The 27,371-nt window shown below is 44.2% G+C and overlaps 1 protein-coding gene across 1 annotated transcript in view; it reads right to left on the bottom strand.

Annotated features, from left to right (window-relative positions):
- The window catches only part of KNTC1 (kinetochore associated 1), a 3,090,908-nt gene that overhangs the window by 559,885 nt on the left and 2,503,652 nt on the right, over nt 1-27,371 (bottom strand). The gene's annotated exons all lie outside the window — the stretch shown is intronic.

Raw genomic sequence — 27,371 nt, 5'->3', positions numbered from 1 at the left:
AGCTGATTTGGGCAGTCTTATGGTGGTTGAAAGTTCCAGAAACACTGGTAGAATTAATGCAGGCTATTTACAAGGAACACAATGATTTAAGTGTGAACAGTGTTCTGACTCACAGAGGGGTTCTCAGAGGGAGTTGGTGTGCATCAGGATTTGTCTCTAAGCCCATGTCAGTTCATATTGGTAATGAACTACATTAGCAAACAATTCGGATCGGACAGATCAGCAACGTTATTGTATGCAGATGGTATGTCATTACAGGTAGAATCTGAGCAAGAACTTCAACAAAGGGTAAGGGAAGAGAATACCAAACCAAAGGAAGCACATGGGATGAAACTAAGTACAGATAAAACAATTGTAATGGCAGCAAATGGGGAAATCAGAAGAAGCTAAGAAATGAGACAGAAGGAAAAATAGTGAAACAGGTTAACAGAGTCAGAAGGGCTGCAGCCAAACGGCACAGTGTCAGGGGTAGTGTATGACAGAACAATGCCAAACAAGCTGACAATTAAGGTGTGCAAAACAATTATGTGAACAGTACTACTGTATGGCACAGAAACCTGGGCAGTGAAGGCAGAGGAACTGAGGAAGCTAGAGGTGATGGAAAAGAAGTGCCTGAGATGGGTGGTAGGATGCACACAGTCAGATGAAGAAATAAGTACATCAGAGCAGAAGCCTAAGTTGATCCAATTGCAGAGAATGTCAAAGAGAACAAGTTATAATTGTTTGGGCACATGCAGAAAAGCAGAAGACAATCTGATGATGAAGATGATTTGGGATAAACAGGAAGAAGGCAAGAAAAAATGAGGGGGTCGAGCAAAGAGATGGATGGATTGAGAGAGAAAAGACCTGCAATAGTCACGCATGACTGTAAAGGAAGGTGGGTCAGTGGCAATGACCAGAGACAGATGACAACAGCTGACACGACAACCCAACCCATGTAGGAAAAAAAAATAGGAAGACGGAGTTGATGATGGCGATCCAAGATGATCAAATGAAAAGATCCCATAGGATTCTAGCCACGTGGCCAAGTACTGGGGAAAGGATGGCAGATACCGTGCCAACAACTCTCAAAAGCAGAGGGATCAAAGTTGTGCAGGGCCACATAAACATGCCTGGACTGCAAGAGGACCTTGTGCACTTAATAAACAATCTCCCTATGAAGTACAAACAGGCATGGATCCGAAAAGCCAGATAACAGTGAAGTTACACAGACAAGATACAGGTACAGCATCAATTCTGGGAGAAGACTGAGCTTGCTACTGCCAAATGTCTGCCTTCACAAAGATAAATGATGGCTTACAGGTGTAGTATTTTGCAGCACTTTTGCTCAAAACATGAACAGATTCTTTCATAAAATATCAGAAAAGAAAGCAGTGAAAATAACGACAGCAAAAGTGTCTTCATACTTCAGTCAGCAGGGGAATATCCACACAAAACTCCTCCATTAACCTCCAGAGAGACAAACCTCCTCCTTTAACCTCCAGAGAGACAAACCTCCTCCTTTAACCTCCAGAGAGACAAACCTCCTCCATTAACCTCCAGAGAGACAAACCTCCTCCTTTAACCTCCAAAGAGACAAATCTCCTCCATTAACCTCCAGAGAGACAAACCTCCTCCTTTAATCTCCAGAGAGACAAACCTCCTCCATTAACCTCCAGAGAGACAAACCTCCTCCATTAACCGCCAGAGAGATAAACCTCCTCCTTTAACCGCCAGAGAGACAAACCTCCTCCTTTAACCGCCAGAGAGACATACCTCCTCCATTAACCTCCAGAGAGACAAACCTCCTCCTTTAACCTCCAGAGAGACAAACCTCCTCCTTTAACCTCCAGAGAGACAAACCTCCTCCATTAACCTCCAGAGAGACAAACCTCCTCCTTTAACCTCCAAAGAGACAAATCTCCTCCATTAACCTCCAGAGAGACAAACCTCCTCCTTTAATCTCCAGAGAGACAAACCTCCTCCTTTAATCTCCAGAGAGACAAACCTCCTCCTTTAACCTCCAGAGAGACAAACCTCCTCCTTTAACCTCCAGAGAGACAAACCTCCTCCTTTAACCGCCAGAGAGACAAACCTCCTCCTTTAGCCTCCAGAGAGACATACCTCCTCCATTAACCTCCAGAGAGACAAACCTCCTCCTTTAACCTCCAGAGAGACAAACCTCCTCCTTTAACTTCCAGAGACACAAACCTCCTCCATTAACCTCCAGAGAGACAAACCTCCTCCTTTAGCCTCCAGAGAGACAAACCTCCTCCTTTAACCTCCAGAGAGACAAACCTCCTCCTTTAACCTCCAGAGAAACAAACCTCCTCCTTTAACCTCCAGAGAGGGAGCTCTGGGGCACCTTTATCTTTTCATCACTCTAGAGAGCAGGGGAATATCCACACAAACCTCCTCCTTTAACCTCCAGAGAGACAAACCTCCTCCTTTAACCTCCAGAGAGGGAGCTCTGGGGCACCTTTATCTTTTCATCACTCTATAGAGCAGGGGAATAACTGCACAAACCTCCTCCTTTAACCTCCAGAGAGGGAGCTCTGGGGCACCTTTATCTTTTCATCACTCTATAGAGCCGGGGAATATCTACACAAACCTCCTCCTTTAACCTCCAGAGGGAGCTTTGGGGCAACTTTATCTTTTCATCATTCTATAGAGCAGGGGAATATCTACACAAACCTCCTCCTTTAACCTCCAGAGAGGGAGCTCTGGGGCACCTTTATCTTTTCATCACTCTATAGAGCAGAGGAATATCTACACAAACCACCTCCTTTAACCTCCAGAGAGGGAGCTCTGGGGCACCTTTATCTTTCCATCATTCTATAGAGCAGGGGATATCTACACAAACCACCTCCTTTAACCTCCAGAGAGGGAGCTCTGGGGCACCTTTATCTTTTCATCACTCTATAGAGCAGGGGAATATCTACACAAACCTCCTCCTTTAACCTCCAGAGAGGGAGCTCTGGGGCACCTGTATCTTTTCATCACTCTATAGAGCAGGGGAATATCTACACAAACCTCCTCCTTTAACCTCAAGAGAGGGAGCTCTGGGGCACCTTTATCTTTTCATCATGCTATAGAGCAGGGGAATATATACACAATCCACATCCTTTAACCTCCAGAGAGGGAGCTCTGGGGCACCTTTATATTTTCATCACTCTATAGAGCCGGGGAATATCTACACAAACCTCCTCCTTTAACCTCCAGAGAGGGAGCTCTGGGGCACCTTTATCTTTTCATCATTATATAGAGCAGGGGAATACCTACACAAACCACCTCCTTTAACCTCCAGAGAGGGAGCTCTGGGGCGCCTTTATATATTCATCAATCTATAGTTGCTGGATGATAATAAATAAAAGTGGGTAAGAAGCATTTCCCCACAACAGATAAAAATGAAAGCTGCCAGTTTTACTGCTATGGATTTCTGAGGAGATTTTACTGCTTAAATGCACTTTAAGTGCTAAATCCTTATCAAGCAGTTTCTTTTAGGCTCAAAGGTTAATAGGCGTTTATTATGCTAATGACTACAAGGGACTTTTTAAGCCTAGTCATGCATTCCAAACCTCTGAGTTCTGGTACCTTTGATAAGTCTAAACGGGCTTGGGAGATGAAACATCTACAATTAGGGGCCTGGGAGATGAACCATTTACAGGCTACCTATGTGCGTTAGAGACACAGGTGCCAAACCAAGGATGAACTTCCTGCTCCCTATCCAACTGTCCAAGTCACACTTGAACTGGGTTAGGGAGGAGCTTGGCTTCACATGGATGGTGAGCCTGTTCCAGAAAGGGGGTAGTCTCGAGGATACATACCTGTCTCTCCAGCAGGTCCTATTTATATCACAAGCAAGGTTCAAGTCTTTAGAAAGAATAGTTGTGTACAATCTTACCATAACCATAGACGTCCTTTTCTTCCATGTTGCAGTATTCCTACAGTGGGATCCTCCGACTCAGGTGACCCAAACCTCAGCTCCTATGCAAAAGTACAAGCCAGGTTGCTGATAGTGCGAGGGATGTCACATGCAAGGCCATAAACCAGGAGCCTTAAATGTGACGTCTGCACGCACAGACCTCAGAACTGGCTGGACAGTAGTCTAGGTAGTGCCAATGATGTCCTCTAGACAGGTGAAATGTACTTAATTGCCCAGCCTGACCCAAGTCTAGGTAGTTCTCAATGATGCCCTCTAGACAGGTGACTGTCATAAGGGGGGGCTAGGTGGGAGGGAAGGAATACTGCAACATGGACGAGAACGAAATTTAAGGTTATGGCAAGATTTTACACAACTATTCTATGCCCTTCTCTTCACATGTTGCAGTATTCTTACTGTGGGAGAGTACCACAGCTTAAGAAGGAGGAAGGGTGGAGGTACAGGAAACAGATCCAAGGAATCCTTGCATGAGTCCTCTTGCAAACCCTGCCCTGGCTCTGGAAATATGGTCCAGTTTGTAATGTTTGGTGAAGGTATGTACCGAGGAGCTGACGGTTGCCTTAAGGATGGAAGTAGTGTCCAAGCCTTTGAGGAAGGCCCCAGAAGAGGCTACTGCTCTTGTAGAATGAGCCCTGACCCCATGAGGTACTTGTTTCCCATGGTAGAAATAGCAGAAACTGATAGTTTTCCTTATCCAGCAAGAGACAGTTTGCTTGGATACTGCCTTGCCCAGGGCCCTGGGATGAAATGACACAAAGAGCTGATTAGACTTTCTGATGGCCTTAGTTTTGTCCAAGCAAAACCTCAGTTGTCTGTGGCATCCAGGGAGGGTAGTATTCTCTCACTATCATTTTTAGGAGATGGAAAGAAGGTGGGTAAATGAATGGACTGATTTAGTGATAGTTCATTGACCACTCTGGGCATGAAGGAGAGGTTGGTGCGCAGGGCACCCTATATTTGTGGAAGATAGTGTAGGGTGGAGATGCCATAAGCACCTGTAATTCTGAAACCCTTCTGGCTGAGGTAAGGGCTAGCAGTAGGACTGTTTTCCACGTGCACATCTGTAGGAAGGCAGAGCTGGCTGGCTCAAATGGGGCAAGTGTAAGTTTTTCCAGGACATAATTAAGGTTCTATGGAAGTGGGATAGACTTCTTTGGTGGCCTAATGTGCAGGACCCCTTTTAGGAATAGTGTATCATCCAATCTGGAGAGAAAAGGGGGTTCCACAGGTAAGTAGGCAGAGATAGCAGATAAGTGCACCTTCACTAAGAGTATGAAAGGTCTGACTTTATGATCTCACACACATGTTAAGACTAGGGGAACATCTGCTTGAAAGGGGTCCCTATGTCTTTGGAGACACCATTTGGAGAACCTTTCCCATTTGGAAATGTAGGATCTCCTGGTATTGGGTTTCTTGGCCTCCTGCAGGATAGATAGCATGTCCTCAGCGTATTGGTGTCTGAAGGGAATTAAAAGCTGATCACCCAGAGGGTTAAGCAAAGCATCTTTGGGTGCAGGTGAATGAGCGATCCCTTCTGTTGTGTGAGCAGGTCCACCTTGTGAGGCAACTTGTGGTGATTGCCTTTGGCAAGAGATTGAAGTAGGGGGAAATCAATGCTGCCTTGGCCAATAGGGAGTCACCAGCAAGATTTTTGGCATGTCCCTCCTGGTTTTTAGGAGGATTTACTGAATGAGAGGGAAGGGAGGGAAGGCATGCAGAAACAGTCCCTTCCATGAAATGGTGACGGTGTCCACACTAGTGGAAAGGGATCCTTGGCACAGAAAGTTTTCAGTTTTCTGTTCTGGGGGGGAAGGCAAATAAATATACTTGAAGTGTGTCCCATTGGTGGACAATGTCTAGGAACACATCCTCTGTGCAACATCCACTTGTGATGCAGACAGAATGATCTGCTGACAGCATCCACCTGATGGTTATCCTGGGATGGGATATAGACTGCCTGCAGTGAAATGTTTCGAGAGGCTAACTCCCAAGCTTGCATTGCTAGCCGGCAGAGCAGGTAAGACCTGCCCCCCTCCCCCGTTTGTTGATGTACCACATTACAGTGGTATTGTCCGTGAAGATTTTTAAGGGACCCGGTCCTATGAGTGGGAGAAGGTTTGCAGGGTCAGGTGGACTGCAGTCATCTCCCTTACATTAATGCTCTTTTTCTGGAGTGATGGCTCCCATAGGGCTTATACTTTGAGGCCATTCATGGTTGCTCCCCAGCCTAGATCTGCAGCATCTGTGTGCATAAGTTAAGTAGGCGTGGTGGACTGCAGGGATAGGCCTGGGTTTAGTTGTACCTGCCGAATTCACCATTTCAATTCTATCTTTAGGCATGGAAGGAAGGGTATCAAAATCCAGTGGGTGGCTGTGTTGAGACCACACATTCCTCAGGTACCACTGTAACTTCCTCATGTGCAGTCTGGCTAGTGGCAGCATGGGGATGGTGGTTGCCATTAAGCCTAAGAGGCGTACAAATTGCCTGGCTGACAGATGGTTGATTAGGAGGAGGTCCTGGAAGTGGTTGACCAGGGAAGTTATCTTGTCCTGAGGGAGAAAGGCCTCCATCAGGTCTGTCCTTATCCTGCAACCCAGGAAGGCTTTGTCCTGTGCTGGGGACAGGGATGATTTCATGAGGCTGTATGAGAATGCTAACCTCTGGAGCAGAGACATGGAGAAGGACAGATGGTTTTGGAGTGCGTGTTCTCTCTCTCTCTGCAAGGATGAAGATGTCGTTTATGCAGGGGTAGATTTGAATGTCCTTGGTCATGCAGTACGCTATGGATGGGGCTAGGAACTTTTTAAAGACCCTAGGTGCAGTGAATAAACCAAGGGTCCAGCAAAGCATAGGGACTTCCTGTGGTTTGGGTGGATAGGGATGTGGAGGTAAGCCTCCAAGTCCAAAGTGGCCACGAAGGCTTTGGTTGGTGATAGTGGAAGTAGGCTTTGATGGGATAGCATCCTGAAGAAAGGAACCTTCAGAAAGAGGTTTAGGACAGATAAGCTCAGTATGGGCCTTTAAGGGCCATCCTTTTTTGGTACCAGGAATAACCTGGAGTAGAATCCTTTTCCTTCCTGGACTGATGGAACAGGTTCTATGGTTCCCTGAGCAAGAAGGTCCTGGATAATCTGTGGGATTAGGTGTAGTTGGTTCTTGGGGGGGGGGGGTTAGGAGTGGTTTGTTCTTGGGGGGGGGTGCCTAATGGAATGGGTTTTTCCTGCCAAGACAAGAAGCATCCTTTTTCCATTATTGCCAGGACCCAGCTGTCTGAAGTGACTTCTTTCCAGAGGGGAAGAAAACGAGACAGGGAAGGGATGAGAGGGGAAGGTGGTTGAGGCAGTCACACATTATTATTCCTGTCCCAAATGGGCTGCCTGCTGGGGGGGATGAGAAGTGGCTGTCCTAGAGGAGGTTTGTTTCCTGGCCCTTTTCTATGTCTGGAGGATGAAGGGGTGGCTGGGGCAGGGGCTTTCTTGACAAAGGAGGTCTTTGCAGGATAATTCCTGTGAAATTTCAGTACTGGGGAGACCACTACGTGTTTCATGTCTTGGAGTTCTTTACTCTTCGCCGGTAGGCTTTTAAACAGGTCTGCAGACAGGAGTTTATTATCCAGAGGTGCATCCAAAATATTTGTTTTAAAGTCTTCAGACAGGGGCTGGAGTCTAAGCCATGAATATCTGCGTAAAACAGAAGCAGATGCTGCAGATCTAGTAGAGGCCTCAGATGAATCATAGCTGCACTTTATCGAGTGTCTGGCCACCTGAGATGCCAGGGACAGCTTAGATGCTATTTGTGTCTTGTTTGGGGAGTCAGGTAACGAGGACAGTAGGGATGAAGCCTGTGATACCAAATCTAGGGCATATTTGACCATATGGGCCTTGTAATTAATTGCCCTAAATGCTAGAGTGGAAGAGGTATACATCTTCCTTCCCAGCCTGTCAATTACCTTGCTATCCTTGTCTGACGGCAAGAGTGATGAGGAAGGAAGGAGTCTAGACTGCTTGTCAGGGGCCACTGCTAACACAGCAGGGTCCGCCAAAGGGGGCTTTACATGAAATTTGTGCTCATCAGGGACCTTATAGAAACGGTCAGGTCTGTTGGGAGCAGGAGGTTGAGAATCAGGATTCTTTGAGGCTGATGCAAATGCATCGAGGTATGCTGGAATCACCAGTGGAATGGCTGATGGAGAGGGTGATTCAACCTGGAGCAGCTCAAAACACCTTCCTTGAATTTCAGTCATCTGGGCTGTATCTCATTTAAAATGGGTCTATATTAGAACATCGAAATTTCACAAATTTGTATGTTCTAATATCGACCCCTATTCAGCGAATGCTGACAACATTGAACATGCAGAACAGTAAATTTTTTCCTAAGGAAAAAACTGCTGTTCCAATACACATACACACAACACAAGCACACCAAACAAACAGCAATCCACACACATACACCTAAAATCTTGCAGCTAACCATACACTAAACTGTACAAACACCAGTAACTATCCACTTACCTTAACCCAAACTCTAACCCTTAGGTCCATCACTATCACACACACACCTAACCTGCCCTAACCCTCACGTCCACACAATCGCACACATACCTAACCCACGCCCTAACCCCAACTCACCTAACCCGCGCCCAATCGCACACTTACCTGAACCCGACCCGTAAATTTCCATCACAGTGCTGAAAATAGTGAAACGACCGAAACGGAAAACCAAATTATTTCCCTAGGAAAAAAATTAGTTTTTCTGTCATTTCGCTATTTTCAGCGTTCGCTGAATAGGGGTCAATATTAGAACATTCGAAATTGTGAAATTTCGATGTTCTAATTTAGACCCATTTGAAATACTCCCTCATTTTTGTGATAGTTTCTCCTAATTTAATGTCCTCGGGGGGGGGGGTCTCCCTCAATTGAATCCTCATCTGGGGAGTAGTAGAACAAGGGAGAAACTATTTGGGATGAGTAAGTAACTGACTCATCTGAGAAGGATGAGGCTTCTTTCTTCTGGGAGAGGGTAGGAGGGATGGAGGTAGCTGAAGGAGGCCTGGGGCTTAGTACAGGTAATGTGGGTGCTGAGGAGGCTAAAGGCCTAAGGCCCAAGAAGACCTGCAGCAAAGACTGTGAAAAGGACTACCAGTCTGGTTGTTCCTCAGAAGGAGCAGACAAATGCTTAGTATTTTGTTTCTTTTTTAAAGGAATTCATTAGGTAGAAGCTGAGGGCCTAGTTTCAGGGATCTGGCCTATAGATGAGGATTCGGAATCCTGGATCAAGGATGGTCGTCCAGAGGAACCTGATTCCCCCTTGACTTCAGCAATAGCCGACATCAGAATAACCTCCATGGATGTGCCTACCGGTACTTCAGAAGGAGCTCCCTAAAGGGAAGTCGCTGAAGATGCTGGTTCTAGCAGACGTCCCTCAACCCCTATATATCGGCAGTTGGTGGGGCATCTGATGATGGAGGGGCAGAAGTGGTAGGTCTAGAAACTTTGGTCATCTTTTCTGGTGGTTCTGTCTGGACGGCCGACTCCAGATCCATTTGTAAAACTAGCTTCTTTAACCTCTGTTTCTCAAGGTATAAATTCAGGGCAGCCAGACGGCTTCTGAGAGTTTTGTGAACAAACGACTAGCAGATGGTACAGGAGATATGATCATGTTCCCGGCTTAAACAGAACAAGCAAAGTTCATAGGAGTCCTTGTGCGGAATTTGATGTCCACATCTACATTTCCCCTTCCTAGCAGACATCAGCTAAGGAAACAGGCAACAACCTAAGCTCAAGCAAAGACAATAATAAGATTTCCCCAACGGGGAACTTAACTTTAGACGTTTTGAAGAATAGGAGCGAAGCTGCAGAAAAGTTCTGAGGTCTGTGCGTGCAGACGTCACATTTAAGGCCCCTGGTTTATGGCCCTGCATGTGATGTCCCACACACTAGCAGCAACCAGGATTGAGCTTTTGCATAGGAGCCAATGTTCGGGTCGCCTGAGGTGTAGGATCCCATAGTAAAAATACTACAACATAAGAATAGAAGGACATTAGGTAATTCTGGTGCTGTTTGTTTTGCTGATACGCAGGAATTCCATCAGACTGGGGTCAGACAATGCCCTGTATGCCAGCCAGCGATCTCTCAACAGCCTGTAGGAGACAGAATACAAGGATAGCACCTTGAGGCGGTCTGCATACGACATGTTACTTACACCCTGTATTCTTTTAGTTAGGAACCTCTGTGGATGTTCCAGTTGTTGGATATGCTTGGTTAGGTACATACCAAAGAGGGCACTCAACTCAATGTCAGATCTGATTAATGCTGAATACAGTGGAACACTGACTTCCTTGGGCCTAGATACCATACCTTTGTTTACAAATTGCACAACATAGAATGATTTCCTCACTACTGTAGATGCATGATGATGAAAGGCTAGATTACAATTTCTGGGACTACTGGGGTCAACTCTTAAGGGGGTGTTATCAATATGATAATTACCAGGGGAGGATGACTTCCAGAAGGATACGATTATGCATTTCTTGGCATCTAGTTTTAGTCCATGGCTCTGACACCATTTGTCTGTCAACCCTTCTTGGAGAATGTTTGTCAGTGAGGGATTCAATAATTCCTAATATGCAATCATCTGCAAATTTAGTCAGCCAGAGACCACTGACACTGGCCTTGACTTCAGAGAAGTAAATGTCAAAAAGGAACGGTCCCAAGACTGAACCCTGAGAGACACCACTCGTGACTGGCTTCTTTGTAAAGGTGAGCTCCCCAGTTCTAACTTCCTGGGTCCTGTCTGTGAGACAACTATTATTTCACAGGTGACATAAGGGTTTGTACATAACCTCTTGAGTTTGTCAACAATGCCTGAGTGGGGTATTGTGTCAAATGCCTTGGCCAGGTCAAGGTAGGCAGTGTGAACCATTTTGCCCTCATACATTGCTTTGGTAACCCTCCCAAAGAACTCCACAAGGTTGAGTAGGCATGACCTGCCCTTGATGAAACCAAATTGGGTTGGGTCCAGTGTCTGGAGGTTTCCTATGTCATTTTTGATCAATTTCATGATAATTCTTTCCATGGCTTTGCATACAAGACTTGTGAGACTTATGTCTCTGTAGTTTCCAGGGTCGGAAGATGGCCCAACTTTGTGCAGAGGGATGCCATTGCTATTTTCCATTCATAAGGCACAAAGCCCTTTTGGAGGCTACATTTAAATAGCAATTCCAGACGGCTTGACAGGTCATGTTTTATGTTATTTAGAAGGCATCCTGGCATACTGTATGGGCCCATTGATGCAGCGTTCTTGGCATTTGAGAGAACATTGAGGACCTATTCTCTAGCGATAGTGGGGGGGTATATTTGATTGTATTTCCTGAGGGAAGGTTGAGGGGGGAGGGGGTAAAGTTGGAGATGAATTTGTCAGCCAGTAGGTTTGCAAGATCCTCTGGTTCAGTATAGATGGCTCCATTAACAATGAGCCCTGCACACAACTTTGTATTGCCTTTGATGTTGCAGGCATAGCTACAGAATGCTTTGTGGTTGTCCTTGGCACGGGAGGCCAAATTTATCTCAAATTTGGCTTTGATAGACTTTATTTGTCCTCTGAGTTGTTCGTTTAGTTTGATGAGAGTGCTTTTACCCTGCTGGGTGCTGTACCTCCTAATTTTTGCCATGAGTTTCCTCTTTCTGTTATACAGGCACTGATGTTGCGCTTCCACCAGGGGGGCTTGTTTTGTAAGGTAGTTCTGTACTTCTTCCTGGTGGGTACAGCTGTCTCTATGCAGCTATTAACAAGCTTGTATAGGCTTTCTGTGAACAGATCCATGTAGGCAACAGTGCTCTCAGGGTTATGGGGGCTTGAAATTTTATCAGATTATCACTTAATAGCAGGAGGTTAGCCTTAGAGTTGTTCTTGAATATTTCAGGGTTAGCTGGGGGTCCAGGTTTTATCTTTACTTCAAAGTAGACCATTTTGTGGTCTGACCGTACTAGGGAAGACACTACATTACAGGCTGTACAGTACTCTCCCATATTTGTGAGGACCTGATCCAGTATGGTTGCACCCCTGGTTGGTATATTGACAGTCTGGTGTAGGGAGTTTGTATTTACAAAATCCAGGAATCTCAGTGCCTGTACATTTTGTGTCGTATATGATTCACAGTTAATAGTGGGGTAATTAAAGTCACCTATGAATATGGCATTAGGTTGGATGGTGAGTGTTTCTAATAAGTTTACATACATGTTATAGGTTTCCTGGGTCACAGAGGGGGACCTATGGCTTGCAAGAAAGTGGTACAGGATTTTGCCTATGGTGATTTGAACGTGGAGAAGCTCATGTGCATTGTCCTGTTTGATCAGCCTTGAGGTATATTTATTTTTGATGTAGATCAAGACACCTCCAGCTTTAGTCCCGGTCTGTGAAGTAGCAGGCCTAAATGTGTGGAAGACATTATAAGCTTGCAATGTCATTGTGCTCTCCACAGCTTTAAACCATGTCTCAGTAACCACACACATGTCAGCATTCACTAGGGTAAGGAGAGCTTGTAGGGAGTGGAGGTTTTTGTTTAGACTCCTAGCATTGAGCAGTAACACCTTTAGATTTTCTTAGTTTTTAGGGAGTGGAGTTTTTGTTTAGACTCCTAGCATTGAGCAGTAACACCTTTAGATTTTCTTGGTTTTTAGGGAGTGGAGTTTTTGTTTAGACTCCTAGCATTGAGCAGTAACACCTTTAGATTTTCTTGGTTTTTAGGGAGTGCAGGTTTTTGTTTAGACTCCTAGCATTGAGCAGTAACACCTTTAGATTTTCTTGGTTTTTAGGGAGTGCAGGTTTTGTTTAGACTCCTAGCATTGAGCAGTAACACCTTTAGATTTTCTTGTTTTTTAGGGAATGTAGGTTTTTGTTTAGATTCCTAGCATCGAGCAGTAACACCTTTACATTTTCTTGGTTTTTAGGGAGTGGAGGTTTTTGTTTAGACTCCTAGCAGCGAGCAGTAACACCTTTAGATTTTCTTGGTTTTTAGGGAGTGGAGGTTTTTGTTTAGACTCCTAGCATTGAGCAGTAACACCATTAGATTTTCTTGGTTTTTAGGGAGTGGAGTTTTTGTTTAGACTCCTAGCATCGAGCAGTAACACCTTTAGATTTTCTTGGTTTTTAGGGAATGGAGGTTTTTGTTTATACTCCTAGCATTGAGCAGCAACACCTTTAGGTTTTTAGGGAGTGGAGGTTTTTGTTTAGACTCCTAGCATTGAGCAGTAACACCTTTAGATTTTCTTGTTTTTTAGGGAGTGCAGTTTTTGTTTAGACTCCTAGCATTGAGCAGTAACACCTTTAGATTTTCTTGGTTTTTGTTTAGACTCCTAGCATTAAGCAGTAACACCTTTAGATTTTCTTGGTTTTGGTTTGCATGTCGGAAGTATTCTCAGTTTGTCATTGCCTAAAAGGCCCTATGCAGGAGGACAGTGTTTTAGCTAATATTTGAAAGCCCTGGCAAAGCAACTTATTCTGTTGACCATCTCCTTCCATGCTGACAAATACTGCACTCCCTTAGAATGACACCAAAAGATAAGCCAATTATTTAAATCAATCATCTTTTGTTCGAATTGTGGCATCACAGGTGATTAGGTAATTATTAGGCTAATCACCTCAGAGAGGCCTTTTTAAGCACAGTCATGCTTCACAAAGGTGAGAATCAAACCCTGCACCTTGAGTCTTTAAGGTATATACTTTAACCTTTATGCCAACCACCAACCCAACCTTGGAGAAGGTAAAATGAAGCTCAATGCTAGGCTCATACTAGCTTGGGATACATATTCTGAGAGCTTCATGATGGCTCTCTTCATATAGTCTAGGGAAGTATGTGTCAGGTCGTTTACATCCACATGGACTATGACTGAGTCATACTGGTACTTGTGGGCCCAATGACCTGAGTGCATGTGTAATGTGGCAGGTCCCAGTCTCCAAAAAGCAACTGACCATGACTTTCTCCTCATTCAGCCTGGAGAGAGGGACATCAGTGTACCTCATGATGGGGTCTCCAATATCCAGAATGTTGGACTGTGTGGTGGCTTGCTTTATGGGCTTAGAAGTAGAGGATCTATGAGACATGGCTGTATGTGTTGATGTTGTTTTGAAAAAGTGCATTCAAGGCTGCTGAGGATATTTGTTATGTGTACTTTGTCTATGAGGTCTTTGGGGATTAGGAGTGTTACATTTAAGTGCCTCAGCATATGTGGGTCTGTGTGTCTGCTTTGTATTGTGTGTGAAGGATGTAGCGTGTGTACAATTGACAATGTGACTGACATTAGGAGTGCTTTTATGTGAGAGCTTTGCCTCCAGTGACGGTGTGTAAATATATCTCCCACATACCACAGCACTTTGTTTGAGAATTAACTGGTTGTCAGTAAACATGAAGTAATTTCTATATTGCCTCAGGATATCCGTAAAAGAGATAGTGGGAAAGTTCATATCATGGCAACAGAGCCCTTCTTACTGATTAGACTGTTGGAATGAGAATATAAAGTAATGTCAGGAGTATCTGGTTTGCAACTCTGGGGGCAATGCTTGTCATTGCCTTGTGTGCAACAAAGTACTGGTAACATTTCAATGCTGCTTTCACAAGAAAATTGTCAATGCACGGTGTGTGCATCTGTACAAGGCACTGCCAAACATTTGAGGGTAACTAATAAAGAGAACCTGATGATTTGTGGATGAAATATGTAGGCAGGTATTTGAAGTTAGGTTAGACAGCAGCAAATTAAGCAATACTTACAGAAAAGAAAGAATTAGATTGTCAAGAATGATGAAAAGAGGGAACTGCATGAATGGCTTACTGCTGACTTCTACTAGTGCTTGTCTCATCACAGCTTAATACTGCTGGGCTACACTGCTCCTTTGCTTCTTCTCTCACCAGAAGCAAAACAGTAGCACCAATCCCAAGATGAGAAGCAGGCCACAAGATCTTTGGTGATCTAGAGTCTTGTCCCAGATGATATAAAGGTCTGTAGGCTTGTTCATAGGTTCATACTAGGCTATCTGCCCTAGGGCATTTATAAGCCTAGCCAGAATGTGTTTGGCTTTCGCCACCCATTTTAAATTTATTTTGCTATGCCCTTTTTTGAGGTTAGCATACTGTGCCTCTGTCTAACAGTGACACAGAAGTGATATCCGGGGTAAACCTACAATCTCCCATCCACTCATCAAGATTCCTCTTGAAGAGAGTCAATGAGGGACTCTGCCTAACCTGGACTGGGATTTTATTCCAGAGTGAAGGGAGCCTCTGGGTTATGAATCTGTCCCTCCAGCATGTCCTATTTATTTCAGTGTTGAGGTTCAAGTCTCGAGCACAGAGCTCGATGGGATTTGGATTTTTTGAGGTGCAGCATGTCCATTAATTCCGGGTTGGACATGGCTTTATACGTCAGGCACAGATCGCCTCTGAACAGGCGGTATGCCACTGAGTAGAGCTGGAGTTTCTTTAACTGGGCAGCATATGGCATCTGTTTGAGCCCTTTGATCCTCTTGGTGAGGTACTTTTGGGGTCTTTCCAGTTGCTGCAGGTGTCTGGTAAGGTACATCCCAAAAGGGGCATTGCACTCAATTATGGGCCTGATGAGGGATGAGTAAAGAGGCATGATGACCTCCCCTGATCTAGATTTTATTTATTTTATTTTACATTTGTTGACCGGGATTATCCGTCTGGATACATGTCCATTTTCAGCGGAGGCCCGGGGAGAAAAGCTCCACATAGACAGCAATTTACATTCATATAAACAGAGTATACAATACTTCTTTTGATAATTAATACATAAGGTACAGAGAGACATACGATTGTATACAATTAAGATTTAGAAGGAAAACATGTCAGAGTAATGCTAGATGCAGAGAAGAGCCTTGAGGAACTCCTACAGAGAAGTCGAGGATGAGGAGGGTAACGGGTTTAGTCTGGTTTGGAACATTGACGGAGCCACTGGTTTTTAAAGTGGAGGGATAGACTTTTCTTGAATTTGGATAGAGAGGTGATAGTGGTGAGTTGAGGCGGAAGGGAATTCCATATTTTACCAATGGAATTTGCAAACAGCGAGTCACCTCCAAAATTACAGGATTTGACCGTTTGAGCAAGTAGCCTATTTGCTGAGCGCAGACTAGTTAGGTTTAAGTATGGGGTGATTAAATTACGCAGCGCAGGAATGGTGTCGGGTTGAGTGAGAATTTTAAAAGCTACTGTTAGTTGGGTCTGCTGGAGTAGGTTTGGTAGTTCAACCCAGCCAAGGTTATGCAGGTTGATACAGTGATGGGTTTTGTAAGGCATGCCAGTAACAAATCTAGCAATATGATTATAGCAACCTGAGAGCTTGTTTAGGTCTGATTTGTACAGGTTGGTGAGTATGGGGGAGGCATAAAGGAGGGAGGAGAGGAGATGAGACCGGGCTGTGGTCTCTCTCGCCTTGGGAATTAGAAAGGATCTTATTCTATATAGGGACCCCAGTTTCTTATTAACTGTTTTAATAGTTTGGTTGATGTGAAGGTCAAATCTGAGTTTGTTGTCTATGGTAACACCTAGTAACTTGGAGTTTGAGTCCGGGGATATAGTAGTCCCATTTTTGGATTGAACAGAAAAGAGAATAGGGGAAGGTTTATGGGTAGGATGGAAGAGTAATAGTTTGTTTTTTTTAGGGTTAAGGATCAAATGGCGACCTAACAACCAGTCTTCAACTGCAGTCAGACAGTCTTGGGTTTTGGATAGTAGCTTAGCTGGTGACCTGTCCGAGTTGATTAGTGTTGAGTCGTCCGCATAGTGAATGCAGGAGGTCTCGGGGATGACTGTGTGGAGGTCGTTAATGAAAATAGAAAAGAGTAGAGGTCCCAGGATGGAGCCTTGGGGAACCCCTGTGGAGTTAGGTAATAGGGGCGAGAGCTTGTTTTGCCAGAGTACAGCTTGATTCCTATCGGAGAGATAGGCATGAAACCAATTAAGTGTTGTGTTGTCTAGATCGAAGGTTTTTAGAGTGTTGTGAAGTAGTTGATGGTTGACCATATCAAAGGCCTTTGATAGGTCCAGAAAGAGAGCGGATGACATGTTTTTCTTGTTCTTATTATGGTTTATAGTGTCGGTGAAAGAGAGGAGGGCGGTAGTAGTGCTATGTTTGGGCCTGAAACCATGTTGTGAGGTAGTTAGAAGCTTGCTCTGGGTTAGGTAGTGTACAAGTTGTTTGTGTATACATTTTTCCATGATTTTAGCAAGTGGTGACAATATGGCTATTGGCCTGTAGTTGGATAGATCAGTGGATGTCCCGCCTTTGTGGAGAGGGATGACGTGGGAGATTTTCCAAATTGAGGGGATAGTAGATTCCGTTATGGTGCGGTTGATTAGGATGGAGATGGGGTAGGCTATGACCTCTGCAGCTTTTTGTAGATAATCAGCTGGTAGAAGGTCGGCAGCAATGGTAGTAGGTTTTAGTTTCTTCAGTAGGGATCTAATGGAGGAAGTGGAAACAGGTTGTAGGTGGAAGGAGGGCTCTGACTTCAGGGTCAAACTTGTGGTAGAGGGGCTGGTGGGAGGTTGTTGTGCAGCTAAGGATTTGATAACATTGATAAAGAAAGAGTTAAAGGTATTGGCCACTTCTTCAGGGCTTTTATCATTTAGGTCGGCTGGAGTTGGAGTGGTGGTCTTTCCTGGATGGAGAAGGTTGTTAATACCTGCCCAAAACTTTTGGGGATTATGTTGGTGTTTATCTTGCAGTTGATGGTAATAGTTCTTTTTGTCTAGTAAAATAGATTTTTTTGTCACGTTTCTAAGTTGTTGGAAGTAAATTTGGTCTAGGGGAGCTTTGGAGGCACGCCATTTGTCCCAGGCTTTGTTTCTAAGTTTGATTTTGGATTTAGTCTTTTGTTAGCCATGGAGCAGTCTGGTTTTTGACCTTGGTTGAACGTATGGGGGCATGGGAATTGAGTATGTTTGTAAAGGTGGAGTTAAAGGTTGTTACAGCTTCATCGAGAGGGAGGTATTTAAGATTAGACCAGTTACAAGACTGTAGCTCTAGTTGGAATTTAGAGAGGTCAAATTGTTTCGTGTTCCTGATTGATTTATACACTGGTAGCTTGCATCTCCCTGCCTTTTTTTTCCTCTATGTAGGTTATGAGATGATCACCGAGTTCATTTGGGAGAGTCCCAGATTTGTACGCATGGGACGGACTGTTTGTGAGTATCCAGTCAAGGAGACTTTCTTTTTGATTGGCGTTGCCAATTCTGGTGGGGGAGGATATAATTTGTGAGAAACCGTGGAGATTTATGAGGGTGGGGTTGGTCTCTGAGCAACATTGGTTCCAGTCTATATTCATATCGCCCAAAATAATAGTTTCTTGGGGGCAGTTGATAGCAAGCCAATTTAAGATATGCTCAAGTGTGTCAGTGTTACTTCCAGGGGGGATGTAGGTCACAATTAGGTTGATACTTTTTTCCTTATTCATTTGTATTTTTAAAGCAATTAATTCTGCATTAGAGATCTGGGGAGGTTGTGAGGGGTTCAAAGTAATATTTAGTGAGCATTTGAAGAGGACGGCGATACCACCTCCTTTTTTTGTTGGGCGGTCGTTTCTGTATATGTTTTAGCCTGGTGGGGAGATCTCAATGTCTTTCGTAGCTGGTTTAAGCCAAGTTTCAGTCAGGCACATAATGTCAGGATGGTGAGTGTCTAACAGAGCATGCAAGTTGTGTATTTTGTTGTTTAGGCTTCTTATATTTAGATGGCAGATTAGGAGGGAGTTAGGGAGACGTGATGGGCTATGAGAGCTAGCGATTGTCATAGGACCTGGGTTGGGGTGGATGTCTCCATCCTTAGGCAAGTTTTTTCTCAGATATTCTATAAGTTTCAGGAGTTTGAGTAATAGTTTGTCAGCATATTTGGATTTAGGATGATTCATTCTTAGTTTATGGGGGTGGGGGTACTTGGTGTATTGTACTATATTGGTTGGGTAGTGAGTAGTATAAGCAGTGTAAGGTAAGGTTGATGGCTTACAAGTATGATACTTGGGATAGTGATATCCCTTGTAGAGTTGGTCCTCATATTTAGTTAGCACATATAGTGAGGTAAGGACTAATAGAGTAAGGGGCAGAATTTTTATGGTTGGCTTGAGAATCAGAGAGAGGTAGGGCTTCATAGTGTTTAACATAGTTATAGGCGTTTAAGCTGATAGCAAGTGCGGTGGGAGTGGTTCACGTGAAGGGAGGAGGGGGGATGGAAGAGAAAGTAACGCGTGATTGTGAGAGAGTGTGGATAGAAGTGGGTGTGGTTAGTTAGGTATAAAAGTGGGACCACTGGGGGCGGGTGGGATATGGGGGCAGGGAGGGGCGCGGAGCGAGCCCGAGCGCAGCGGAGCGGGGTTAATCCGACCCCACAATGACCAAGGTAATGGAGAATATATTTAGGTTTTACTTGTTTCTTTTGAGTTTTCCCAATATTTTCACCAATTATGGGCTAGAAAGACAGAGTAAAATCTTCCTTTAATGTGATGCTTTGCTGTGTTTTTAGACTCGGGTACGAGCTATAGAGGGGTTTTCTAATTAATCTTATTTGGTAATTATAGTTCTGGATATTGACCTTGCCCGTTTAAGTTACTGTCCTGAACCAGGTCTTGTAAAGCTTTCAGCTCACGTAACAAATTCAGTTTAGTGGCGCTTCTTGGTGTGGGTGGCCAGGGGAAATAACTGGGCAAAACCTTGCCCGTTTAAGTTACTGTCCTGAACCAGGTCTTGTAAAGCTTTCAGCTCACGTAACAAATTCAGTTTAGTGGTGCTTCTTGGTGTGGGTGGCCAGGGGAAATAACTGGGCAAAACCTTGCCCGTTTAAGTTACTGTCCTGAACCAGGTCTTGTAAAGCTTTCAGCTCACGTAACAAATTCAGTTTAGTGGCGCTTCTTGGTGTGGGTGGCCAGGGGAAATAACTGGGCAAAACCCCACAAAGCGCCTGACTCCTGAGTTCTGCAAACACAGCAACGGACTTGAGTGAATCTCTTCATGATTAGGTGGGCTATATAAAATGTTTTTCTAACCACTTTGGCCACGTGGTTGTCAAATGAGAGATTGCTATCAACATGGGTCCTCAGGTCCCTAATTACTTCTTCTGTACTTAATGGATTACCACCTATGTGGTAATTTGTGGGCACTTTGTTTTTGCCAAAGGGGATGACTATACACTTTTTGGCATTTAGCTTGAGGCCATGGCTCTGGCACCAGTTGCCTGTTTCTATGAGGCCCTTTTGGAGGATGCTTGTGTCGGCTGGAGAGTCGATTATGGCACCCAGTTTGCAGTCATCTGCGAACTTGGTCAGCCACAGTCCTTCCGTGTTGGCCTGTACCTCTGAGAAATATATACCGAACAAGAGAGATCCCAGGACTGAGCCTTGTGGGACACCACTTTTAACTGGTTTTGAGTCTGACATGGCTCCAGCAATTCTAACCATGTGGGTTCTGTCCTTGAGCCAGTTTGCAATCCATCTAGTGACATAGGGGTTTATATTTAAGCTGGTGAGCTTATCTATAATGCCCAAGTGGGGTATTGTATCGAAGGCTTTTGCGAGGTCCAGGTAGGGTGTGTGGACCACCTTCCCCTCGTCAATGGCCTTGGTGACTGTTTCAAAGAAATCAACCAGGTTTAAGAGGCAGGATCTGCCCTTAACAAAGCCGAACTGGGTAGGATCCAGTGTCTGTAGGTCCCCAATATCTTTATTTATGAGGTCCATGATGATCCTTTCCATAGCTTTGCAGACCAAGCTAGTCAGGCTTATGGGGCGGTAGTTTCCAGGATCCGTTGAGGCACCACCTTTATGGAGAGGGACCACTGTTGCTGTACGTCACTCTTTGGGCACATATCCTGTAGTAAGGCTGAGATTGAACAGTAGTTTTATGTTTGCGTTTAGCTCTTCTTGGAGTTCATGTAGGACGCAGCCCGGGACACCGTCTGGTCCCATTGATGCTGTGCTTTTTGCTTTGGAGAGGGCGGCTTTAACCTGAGCATCTGAGATGTCAGGGGGGCAGCACTCTGCTGGGATAGATATTTGCCCTTTTGGTGGGGAGGGGGGAGAAGTTTGCGCTGAACCTGTCAGCTAGGATGTTGGCAATGTCTGTGGGTTCAGTGTATTTTTTGTCATTTTGGACTAATTCTGAGCATATCTGGGAATTACCACCCAGGTTCCTAACATAACTAAAGAAAGCCTTGTGATTATCCTTAGTGTCCTGTGCAATTTTTCTCTCGAAGCTGGCCTTAGACAATTTTATGAGTGCCCGTAGTTTTTTGCTAATACTGATCAGTGATGCCTTCCCTTTTTGGGATTTTGCTCTATCATTTAGTAGCTTCCTCCTTCTATTGTATAGTTTGTTTATGGCTGGGGTCCACCAGACAGGACGTCTGCCTTTGGAGGATTGGGTCTTGGTTTTATTTGGGATCGCATGATCCATGCATTCCTGAAGGTGTTCATAGAATGTGTTTATAAAGGATTCTGCGGTCTGGGCCGTATTTTCCACAGGCCCGGGGGCTTTGAAAGATTCCATCTCGGTTTTGAGGAGTGTGAAATTTGCTTTAGAGAAGTTTTTCACTGTGGTTTTCTGGGCAGGGGGTGGGGTCGGGATGTGAATATCCAGTGAGATTAGTTTATGGTCAGATCTTACCAGTGAGGGATACACTTCTGGTCTGAAGCATAGAGTCCCCATGTTGGTGATGATCAGGTCCAGTATGTTTTCCCATCTTGTGGGAGTGGTAACAAGTTGTTCCATAGCATTTGAGTTTATAAATTCTAGGAACCTTTGGGCTAGGGTGTTGGAGCTAGAGTAATGCTCCCAGTCTATGTTTGGGTAGTTGAAGTCACCCAGTATAATGGTGTTTCGAGAGACCTTCATATTTTCCAGTGTTCTCAGAAAGGCCGAGTGGGGTTCCTGGGTTTGGGAGGGTGGTCTGTAGCAGGCTATAAACTGGAAGGAAGTTTTACCCACTGTTAGTTGCACATGGATAGTCTCTGATGCTTTGTGCTTTGCCACCAACCTGGAGGGGTGGGTATCTTTGATGAATATCAATACTCCCCCTCCTTTTGTGGTTCGGTCCAAGTTCTGGGGCCGAAAAGCATGGTATGAGGTATAACCTGGTAGTGCTAGGGTGCTCTCGGGAGCCCTGAACCAGGTTTCTGTTACTGCACAGATATCGATGTTCTCCATGCTAAGGAGAGTTTCGAGTGCATGCATCTTGAGGTTTAGACTTCTGGCGTTGAGTAGCATTACTCTTAGTTTCTTATCCCTTGTGATACCTATGGAGGTTGGTTTGTCTTTTGAGCCTTGCCTAAAAAAGGCACTATGGGGGTAGCAAGAGTCTTTGCCAATATCCGAAAGCCCAGGGGTGACAGGTGCAAGCTGTCCCTAGCGAAGCATCGTGGCTTGTCGAGCATATCATCCCAAGCTGACAGGCATTGGATCCCCTTTGAATGACACCAGTACTTAAGCCAATTGTTGAAATTAATCATCTTGTCTTCATATTGTGGCATCATTCTTGGTGAGGGTAAGATGCTACTCAAGGTCAGGGTCATACCAGCCTGGGCTACATGCTCAGAGAGCTCCTTTATGTCTCTTTTCATGTAGTCCAGGGAGGTACGTCTCAGGTCATTCACACCAGCATGGACAATGACCGAGTCATATTTGTACTTGCCTTGGAGTGACCCGAGTGCTTGTGTTATGTGGCGGATCCTAGCGCCCGACAGGCTGCTCACCGTGAACCTCTCCTTGTTCAGCCTGGTGAGCGGGACGTCAGTGTGCCTGACGATACAGTCACCTATTACAAGTGTATCAGGTGTGTTGTTTAGTCTTAAGGGCTGTGACTGTTCGGCACACTGGCTTTGTGAGATATGTGTTGCACGAGTTTTGTTTTGGGGTAGCGGTTGCTTGGGTGTCTGCTTTGGAGGTCTCTGCTGCTTAGGCAGATCTTTATTTAGAGCCTCCGAGTATGTTTTTGTGTGATTATGTGTTTAGTTTGCTGTTGTGGTAGGTCTATGTGAGACTGGAATTGTAGTGAGTGTGGTTTCCTTCTCCTCCTGACTGGAGAGGAGAGGGTTGTCTGTGTACATGAGGCCTCAAGATTCCCAGATTCACCAGCTGGACCGGAGAGGAGATTGACAACTGACCTTTGGACATGCTAGAATAATATTGGGAATTCCTTAATAATTGAAAACCAGGGCCAGTGGGGAGTGAGGGTGTAGTGCTTTTAATTTTTAGTGCTGACTTATATAATTGCTTTAACGCGCAAGTGCCAGGTAACTTAAGTGCAATGTGTTACAGGTAACTTAAATGCAAAAACGACAAACAGTAACTTTCTTTCAAGTGAAACAAGGAAATAAGTACAGTAAGCAATGCAGATATCACTAGTGATCCACAGAAGCACTGAGAAGCCGCGTATTAGGTGGAATTAGCATTCCAGGGAAATAACAAACAAACAAACAACAAGCATATAAACAAAGCTAGATTCAGCAGGCCTGGATCTAGCCTATGCTACAGCAAACAAGGTGTACCAATTTCAGTAAGATACAGTTCAAGTATTCAGGCACTATAAACCTTTAACCAGAAATTCCCAGCTCAGAAGGGCAGAGTCCAGCCTCTTCTCCCACAAGAGTGCAGACCACAAACCTTCTTAATGTAAAATAACTGTCCTGAAGCCCAAGTGCCTAAACCAGAACTAATACACTTTAAGAATAACAGACACTGGGCTCTCAATCAGCAGTTCCCAACTTAGAAGGATGAAAGCTACCTGTCCTGCCACCACAGTGCATGCCACAAACCTTCCTAATGTAAAACAACTGGTCTGAAGCCCAAGTGCTTAATCCAAAAGACTTAGAATGATAGCTACACTTTAATCAAGTTACTACCAAGCAGTAATAAATACAATTGAATACTTTAGAGAATGCCTGGATTAGTGCTCAAGTTACACAAACAAAGCTAGATCCAGCAGGCCCGAATCCAGTCTATGCCACAGCAAACAAGGCACACCAACTTCAGTAAGAAGCAGTTCAGATATGCATGCACTATAAGCCTTTAACCAGAAATTCCCAGCTCAGAAGGGCAGAGTCCAGCCTCTCCTCCCACAAGAGTGCAGACCACGAACCCTCTTAATGTAAAATAACTGGCCTGAAAGCCCAAGTGCTTAAACCAGAATTAATACACTTTTAGAATAACAGACACGGAGCCCTCAATCAGCAGTTCCCAACCTAGAAGGATGTAAGCTACCTGTTCTGCCACTACAGTGCAGACCACAAACCCTCTCAGTGCAAAACAACTGGTCCGAAGCCCAAGTGTTTAAACCAAAAGGCTTAGAATGAGTTACACCAAGCAGTAATAAATACAACTGAGTACTTTTAAGATGATGCAAAAGTAAAATAAAGTAGGTAGAAACACAAGTACAGTAAAAGCAGATGAATTTTTTTTTTTTTCTGAACAAGTGCTGAGATCAAAGAAACAGATTTGAGTGCTGAAACTAGAAAACTGTCTAGTTATAAGAAAAACTAAGCTAGAAGTCTTCCCTCCAACACAGAAGGGCTTGGGGGCTCAGAAGCCTACAAATAGTCTATACTACTTAACAGGAAAGGCAGGAAACAAGCTTAATTTTTTTTTCTGTTTCCCAGATGCTCTCTTTGTACACAGTAGGAGTTCCTGAAATCAGAATATGATCTCGCTGCACTCAGTTGAGTGAGCAAATGAGATGGGCCCAGAAGGACTATCCAAACACAAATTAACAAGAGGGGCGGGCAGTTTCAAGGCCACTAAGATTAACACCAAAACCAATACAAAAACAGGGAGGGTGGGTGGGACTAACTGAAGAGCAGAGTCAAAACTTCCAGTTCAGTTAATATTCCTGCAACACACAGTTAAAATCAATTTAAATACTGTATTTTTTTTTTAAAAAGTGCAGATAAAGGTACTTAAATTCTCTTATACGTCCAATTGAATACAGCAAGTTCTTAGCCGGCCAAAGCTGAGGTTTTTAAGCAGAAAATATTTCACACTGTACCACTTAAATAGGCAAGGACAGGAAATCAAAGAATGTGGCTACCCCCACACCTGTAATTACTAGCAAATAACAAAATTCAGCAAACACTGACCAACTTCCAGTTCAGTTAATATTCCTGCAACACACAGTTAAAATCAATTTAAACACTGTATTTTTTTGAAAAAAAGTGCAGATAAAGGTACTTAAATTCTCTTATACGTCCAGTTGAATACAGCAAGTTCTTAGCCGGCCAAAGCTGAGGTTTTTAAGCAGAAAGTATTTCATACTGTACCACTTAAATAGGCAAGGACAGGAAATCAAAGAATGTGGCTACCCCCACACCTGTAATTACTAGCAAATAACAAAATTCAGCAGACACTGACTAACTTCCAGTTCAGTTAATATTCCTGCAGCACACAGTTAAAATCAATTTAAATACTGTATTTTTTTGGAAAAAAAAAAGTGCAGATAAAGGTACTTAAATTCTCTTATACGTCCAGTTGAATACAGCAAGTTCTTAGCCGGCCAAAGCTGAGGTTTTTAAGCTGTAGCCTTTTCCTGGTAGATGCCTTGAAGAGCAACCAGACCAATCAAAAAGGAAAAACAAAGACACTCAATTCCCAATCAGAAATAGTCAGGAACTAGTGCACTCTACTCCTTTTCCCACCAGAAGCAAAATATAAGCACAATGTCCAAACTGGCACCTATGAAGCAGTTATTAGGCTTTCCGTTGATCAGCAGTCTCCAGAAAATAATGTCCCTGTGCTCTCTCTCTCACCAGTCACAAAACAGAAGCACTAATCCCAAGATGACTACTGAGAGGCAGAATGTGGGCTTTCCAATAACTGGTAGTCTTGGAGTAGATGTTGCAGATTTTAAAGGTAGGATGGAAAAATGGGTTACTATCCTAAAAACTTCAGTGTGCACTAAGCAGTTAGATATGAAAGAGGGGACAACTTAAGCTTTAGCTATCCAAGTGGAGAGCCACTAATTTTAAAACAGCAAGGCAGATTGGAAGGGGAGTGTCTCTCTGTATTCTGGCTCTATGGAATAAAGTGACATGGCCAAACATTTAAATAGGGAAGGCACAGACTGTTTGCTCACAACAGACAAGGCCCACTCCATTGCCTGGAAAGCAGGCACACCCGTAGCGGGATGGGAGCTCGGAACAGAAATAGATTCCTTCAGAACCGTGGTCCCACCCCGCACTGAGGAGATTGCCTCCAAAGCCGAAGCCAGGGTCAAGCTTACATATGCCAAAGCACCAAGGGTCAACGAAGGCTCTGAAAGTATCCAAGTCGAACCCTGCCACTTGGAACCGGCAACAAAGCCTCAACCCCAAGAGGTCTCTAGGTCCGACAAATATGAAGAACTCAGGGTAGCTACTGGTGTGGGAGGAGGAGCTCTGACTTGCACCAAAACAGTAGAAGCTGGGAAGGTCAGTACCAGGGACTATGAAAACTCAGGTGTAATTGAAGGAGGAATAAGCAATGGTGTGGAAGAAGGTAAGGTTCCAGAGCTAACATTGCTAGGAACCGTGGAAGGAGGTAATCCCCTCGTCGTAAGGAGCTTATCCACCAGTATCATAATATCAGATTCGGACAAACTCTTGGTGGATTGAATTGAGGAAGTTGATGGAGACTTTGGTGAATGTTTCTCCAAAAACGGACTGGGAGGACGTTCAACAAAGGGGTCTACTGAGGGGGAATATGTGCTACATGGTAAATATATATAATCGAAGAGTCCTTCGGTTTTGTAGGCTTGGCTGGTACCAAAGGAGAAGTATCTTTAATTGACATCGGTACTGAAGTAGTCTGCACTGAATCAGGTACCAAAGATACTTGCGCCGAAGAAGTTGGTGCATAAACAGGCACCATTGGCACCAACGACTGAATATTTTGGCCCACCAGTTCCGAGCAAGCTGTCTGCACCATGGCAGTCTTGGCAACTTTGCTTGACGGTTCTAAAGAGCATGTCAGAACAGACTGACTTAGCTTTTTTGGTTATGAAGAGGAGCAGGAGGAGGAAGAAGAACTGGCTTTAGTTTTCGGACCAGATAAGGTCTTGTAAAAATCTGACTTAAGAAAACCTTTCAAAATTAGTTTGTTTTTACATTCAATAAGAGTTCTGTGGCTGAAACTGTGACAGATTGCACAGTCCTCTTGTAAATGGACCACACTGAGACAATAGACACAGAGTGTGTCCATCTGAATTTGGCATCTTCCTATCATAAACAAAGGCAACAACACACACACACACACAAAAACAGTCGTACTAAGAAATCAGAAAGGAAAGGGCTTTTTTTTTTTTTTTTTTTTTTTTAAACGAAGTAAGGAGAAAAAGGGCAAGGAGGAAGGAAATACCAACAATGGTATTTAAGACTACACGAAGGTAAAGGGGAGGTTAATCAGGGAAAAAAACACATGTGCACACAAAC

The sequence above is a fragment of the Protopterus annectens genome, chromosome 4.part0 (genome assembly GCF_019279795.1).
Source record: "Protopterus annectens isolate FY-2018-M chromosome 4.part0, PAN1.0, whole genome shotgun sequence".
Lineage (NCBI taxonomy): Eukaryota > Metazoa > Chordata > Ceratodontiformes > Protopteridae > Protopterus > Protopterus annectens.
This window is presented reverse-complemented; position numbering and strand designations above follow the sequence as displayed.